This window comes from Hipposideros armiger, unplaced genomic scaffold (assembly GCF_001890085.2).
Source record: "Hipposideros armiger isolate ML-2016 unplaced genomic scaffold, ASM189008v1 scaffold_99, whole genome shotgun sequence".
NCBI lineage: Eukaryota > Metazoa > Chordata > Mammalia > Chiroptera > Hipposideridae > Hipposideros > Hipposideros armiger.
The window spans coordinates 2,842,440-2,848,704 of NW_017731449.1; the positions used below are offsets into that span (position 1 = coordinate 2,842,440).

The 6,265-nt window shown below is 38.9% G+C and overlaps 1 protein-coding gene across 1 annotated transcript in view; it reads left to right on the forward strand.

The window, feature by feature from the left end:
- TSHR (thyroid stimulating hormone receptor) overlaps window positions 1–6,265 on the forward strand; it is a 113,489-nt gene that overhangs the window by 8,667 nt on the left and 98,557 nt on the right. The gene's annotated exons all lie outside the window — the stretch shown is intronic.

Below are 6,265 nucleotides of genomic sequence, written 5' to 3' on the forward strand. Positions count from 1 at the left end.
GTTGAGCTGTTGTTCAGCATCTTAGCTGTAGAGGGCAGTGTCACTGGCCCTCATATGTGGGATCCGAACCGGGGCCCTCTGGCGTCCAGAGCCAGTTCTTAACCATCGCGCCACTCGGCCGGCCCGCAATTTACTTCTTGTTACTTGAGCTGAATTACTTTAATTTAGCTTTCCGTCCATTGGGCTTCTTGCCATTCCTCACACTTGTCAGGGTTTACGCACCAGGCTCTTCCCTGTATCTCAAACATTATTTCCCCAGATGGCCCCAGGGCTGCTCACCTCACTTCCTTCAAGTTTTTGTTCAGATGTTACCTTTTCAATCAGGCTTTAATCTCCAGAAGGGCAAGGTTTTTGTGGGTTGTTTTTGTTGTTGTCTGTTTTATTTAGTTATGCATCCCACGTGCCCAGAAAGAGCCTGGCATATAATTGGTAGTCGATAAATATTTGCTTAATAAGTGAATGTATGAATGAATGTCTCCAAAGTCACTTTAATGTCATTCTATTGTGTTTTTCAAACCCTTTTATAAAACTTTTTCAAAGTCCTTAAGTTTTATTGCTCTTTTAAGGTAGATGAAATTGTACCTCTGTTTCATATTTTTCTTGGCCATCTGGGACACTAGTTTTTTAGATATTGAAATGACATCTGATGGGGCTCAACATCCTTCACAGCCTATTTGACCTTATGTTCGCATTATTAAAACCATGTTCAAGGTGCTCCTTTGAACAAGAAATTAACTCCATCAGAGCTTCCTAAGCTTTCCAAATGTAGTACTTCTAAGCAAAAAGGAAGTGGAAGAGAGCCCCCAGGGATCTGGGATACCCAGCAGCCACCCAGAGCAATCAGGACATTCCTTTGAAGTCTCTGGTTTTATATTTTTTATGTAACTTCCAAAAACTTACTGAGAATTTGAATTCTTTTGCATCATTTAGCTGTTTTTCCTGTGGCTTCCTATATACCTTCCCAGAGTATTTCCTTGTACCTTCAGGATAAGGCAACTCTGTGTTTGAGTATCTCAGGAACTTGACCCAGGTAAGGGACTTGATGTACACAATGGCAGGCATTGAAGGACACCAGTGAAAATGTGCAGATAGGAGGCAGTGTGTGTGCGCCTAAGAGCCCCACCTCAACAGCCCGACCAGCTCTGCAGCGGCCATGCCCATTCAGTCCTTTCTTCAAGCCCCTGGGTCCTGAATGTCGAGTGATTTCACCTGTGTGAACCAGCCCTGGCTATCCTGGAGTCTATTTTCTTTTATCAGCTCTGATAAAGCAGTAGACATAGAAAACATTCAGAATACTTAAAGCACATTGTTAATTGAGTGAATTTTATCTGGACTTATCCATTAATTGAAATAGTTGTTTTCCCCCCTTCAGAGCTGAGAAATTGTTAACTTGAATTGACCTAACTATTCAATTATTTTAATATTTCTTGTTGTGCAAGTATGTTTATTACCCTTCAGATTAAGATTTATTAACCAGAGGTTCATGGGCTTTCTAGGAGCCCATGGTTGTCCTCCTGGGAATCTGTGATGAAGTAAAAATTTGTATACAAGTATATCAGTGCACTGCTGAGAGAATCTATAACTTGCCTCAGATTTTCCAAAAAGTTAAGAAATTCTGTTTGGGAATAATTTGGCTTTTTTGTGTGTAACAAATGTATATTTGGTATTAACTATGACTCAATATTTTTATTTCATTACAAAGAACATTAAAACATATTGAAAAAAATCAACAAAAATGTCCTGATCTTTGTGATATTTTTTTCTCCAGAATACATTATTATGCCTATTTTTGTAGGCCTCACACTTAACCCTTGAGTAGGCTCTTCATGTGGAAGTTAACTAAATGTGGCTATTCTCCAAGTCAATGGTTTAAAAACAGATTTTACAAGTGTCTAATGCCTCATATCTGACATTAAATCCTTCATACTGACCCTGTTTCCATTTTCACTGAAGCTGGGTGGTATGCTTACTTACTATTTTGCCTTTCATTACTACAATTAAAAAATAGTTGAAGGAAATTTTAAGTATGGGTAAAATGGTCCTATTTATTCTAGCTACAAATTGGATTTTAAAGGGTTCCATTTAGAAATCTGACTCTACTTGCTTTGTTTCATTTCTGTATGAATCTTTATGAACATTTAGGGTGTCCTAGAAATTTTCAAAACCAATTTTTTTCTTAAAATTACAAAGCAGGCATTTGTGATTTCTAAACCATCTTATACATGTTGTTCTCTTACATGTAGCGACATATAAATATGCCCTGGATTTTTCTGTTACAGCCCTATTTAAAATATTTATTTTATCATCAGAATATTCCAGAAACTCAAATATTTCGTTATCATCTTAACTAAACTTCCCAAACCTCTCTAGCACCTGGAAAGAGCTCCCTGTGTCCCAGTTTTTCTTTCAAAAACACGATCTCTGTATTTATATGGTACATGAAGCCTTTGGCTTACATCTTGTAGGCAGTAGCTTAATTTTACCCACGCCCGAATGTTATCATAATGACTCAACTCCAGAGAGGGGGTTGAAATTGTCTCTTCTTACTGCCAGCTACTGTCACTTCCTATTTTGTTATTTCAATCTTTTCTGAGCTGGGAGACTAGAAGGTTAACTTTGGGGAAAGGATCTGTACATAACAATAAACAGGATCTAAAGGGAGGGTGCACCTGAGGGGCTGGCTCTCTTATGACAAAGTTGTCAGTGGGCTTTGTGACTGTTGTTTCCTTCTCAACACCCTTTTCAGTTATTTCTGGGCACATGGCCATGGTCCAAAGATTTGAGATGACCAGAAATCTTACCTTTAGATAGGTGGCACTTTATGGCAGTTAGTTTTTCTTCCTTCCTACCTTTCTTTTCAATAAATATTCATTGATCGCCTATTATATGTAAGTACTATTCTAGGCATTGAAGGCGTATAATAAATGAACGCATCAATCTTACATTTTAGCAGGAAGAAATAGCCAAGAAAAATAAGTAAGTAAAGCACATAGAATGTCATGTGGTGATAAGCATAATGGAGAAAAATAAAGGGAGAGGGAGAAGGGATGATGGAAGTTGCATTTGAAATGGTCAGAGAAGACCTCGCTGCGAAGGCGACATCTGAATATCAATCTGAGGGGAGAAAAACCTGAACAAATGCAAAGACCCAGAGTTGGGAGTACATGGGAGGAACATGCGTAGTATGTTTAAGACGTAACACGGAGAGAAATGTGGCTAAAGCACAGAGGGTTGTAGGAAATGAAATCAGAGAAGTAATTTTTTTTTTTNTCCTGAACCTGCAGGAGTTGGGTATAAGGAGTTGGAGGGCGTGGGAAAGTCGTGTTCTGGGAAACGGAACTGTTCATTTGAAAAGCTTTGAAGAATTCCAACCTGAATAGTGAAGGGGTTTGATTTATTCACTTGGGACAAAGGTACTGATGAACAATACAATATGTTACTACTTTCTTCATAACACACATACAGGTCAAGGTAAATTCTGATGCCTGTGGAGGCAGCTTTTGTGCACAAAAAGGACTACTTATTGGGTTTTTTTAAATATTTGACCCACTAAAATCATAAATATACGATCTAGCTCTTTTTTGAGTTTTCCATATATTTATTATTCTATTTGTAAATCTAGTTAACTGCAACAAGTACTTTAAGGAAGATTTTATAATTCAATAATGTTTTAGTAAATAATTTAATAAAATAATAAACAGTCTGAACACAAATTTTATATATTTTCTTTTAAATCACTTGAATGTTTCACAAAATTTTCCAAATACTTAGAAAATTCCTGAAAATCTATTAAATTAAACTTTACAAGAACCATGAATCCTAAACTTTTCGACATCCCAATGCTATTTCCAGGGGCAGGAGAGTCAAGTGGTTAAGTGCACACACTCTGGTGTGAGATCCTCAGAGTTGAATGCCGGGCTCTTCTATTTCCTAGGTATGCTTTTGGAAACGTAGGGAAGGAAAAAATAATTTTCGCTCTACCCTTCTAAGTTCTCAGCTGGAACCCCTGTAATGACATGTACACATGTTGTTTCTCAAATACTGGACCTGCAGCTTACAATAGTCAACACGCCAAGGTGCTGTATTTAAGGGTAGCATTTCCTAAACCCCATCAGAAACACTGCGTAATTGCTCTGTGCCTCAACTTCTTCATAATAATAATAATAATAATAACACCTGCCTCACTGGATTGCTGAGGGGTGGGAATGCGCTAATGAAAATTAAAGGATAATTTTCAAAGACCAGTACAATCACGAGTCTCCTACATCTATTGAACACATTAAATATTGTATTCGACTCACTGAGGAGCGTATTAGTTTCCTCAGGCTTCCATAACAGTACCACAAACTAGGTGGCTTAAAACAACAGAAATGTATTGTCTCCCAGCTCTGGAAGCTAAAAGTCCAAAATCAAGGTGTTGGTAGGCAGGGCCATGTTCCTCTGAAGGCTCGGGGAGGATCCCTCCTGGCCTCTCAGCTTTGGTGGCTGCCGGCCATCCATGGCGTTCCTTGACTTGTAGCTGCATCACTCTAGTCTCTGTCTCTTGATTCACATGACCTCTTCTCTGTGTGTCTGTCTGTGTGTTCTCTTCTCTCATAAGGACACCAGTCATTGGATTTAGGGCCACCCTAATCCAATCTGACCTCAACTTAACTGATTACATCTACAAAGACCCTATTTCCAAATAAGGTCACATTCTGAGGTTTCTGAGTAGATATGAATTGGGGGCCGGGGTGTGTGGGGGAGGGTGTGTGGGAGGTGGAAACACTACCTAACCCACTGCAATGAGGAAACTGGTAAGATGTTGCAATAAGTTCAAAGGAGAATCCAAAAAAACCACACATTTATAGATCAGGAATATTGAGGTAAATATGCTAATGGAGGCAAAACTAACTTCTTTCATAGTGGTGGGGGGCGGGTGGAGGTCACTTGAGCTCTAACAGACAGGACAGAATTTGCATGTCGATAGACAAAAATGACTTTTTATTGTTATCAGTTATCTATGATCTATAGAGTTGTAAAAAGCTCTCTTAGAATCAGGCTCAGAGCCTTGGAAAAATGTGCTATAGTCAATGCATAATTTTCCACTGAAGCACAATTTCTCCCCCTTCAATACAAACAAAATGCTTAGAACAGTTAACTGGCTCACAGCACTCTCCCAGTAAACTTAGTAAAAAATAATTTCCTTCTCAATTTAAATCACAAGTTAAAATGAATTACTCAATTATACATTTTAAATTGGAATTGCAAGGCCCATCTACTAGATATTCCAATGGGCCAAGTTTAAATAATACAAATACTGAAAATACCAAATATATATTGATTACTTGTAAACTCAACACAAACATATTAATACTAGGGGTCTGATTTAGAGTCTCATTTCTATTCTTAATTCTAAATTTTCCCAAGCTAAAAGACGTTTTTTAATCATTAAGCAAGCTAGTCTTGCCCCCTTTGAACTCAGGTTCTTTATGAGACAATCCAGCAGCTTCCTAGGTTCCTTATCTTAGGGCTGCCCTATCTAACTGTATCCTCGCCTTATACCTGTTGTCCAGGCGTCATTAATAGCACTCCTTTCACTCTCAAAGTTGTCCCAGTTTGAAGGATAAAGTACTAATAGAGCTTATTAACAGACCATGAAGTCCAGAGGGACATGCTGGGATATTCTAAGCCTGGTTTATTGTCATTGTAACTAGGGGTCAGTAACTTAAAAAGGGATTGGTCTCAGCACCACTTCAAAATCTGCAGCCCCCACGTAGGTGATAAGGAACTTCCTTTCCTACTTCAGTTGAATTTTGCATTTCTTTGGCTCTCTTAAAATACTTCGTGTCTTTCCTTCCGTCTTATTGCAGGAGCCTCCTAAAGGTCTCCTGCCTCCGCCCTTGCCCTGCAGTCTATTCTTCACACGGGAGCCAAAGAGTTCTTTCTAAATGGAGGTCAGGCCATGTCCTCCTCTACTCAGAACCTTCCAACAGGGTTTCTAGACATCTCAAGATGAAAACCAAAGCGCTTACAGTGGCCCAAAAGGCCCTACATGATTCAGACCTTCTTTATTTTTCCAATTCTATTTCTGATTACTTTAAGAAGCAATTTACTTCTTTTTTTTTTTTAAGATTTTTATTGAGGAATTGGGGGGATGGGAACAGTGCTGGGGAATTGGGGGAAGGGGAACAGACAAGTTGATGTCGTTTTTGTTCTTCAGTCTAGTTGTGGAGGACGTTGCTTCACTGGCCCAGGCTGGCACCATCATTGTGCTCTTCCTGGG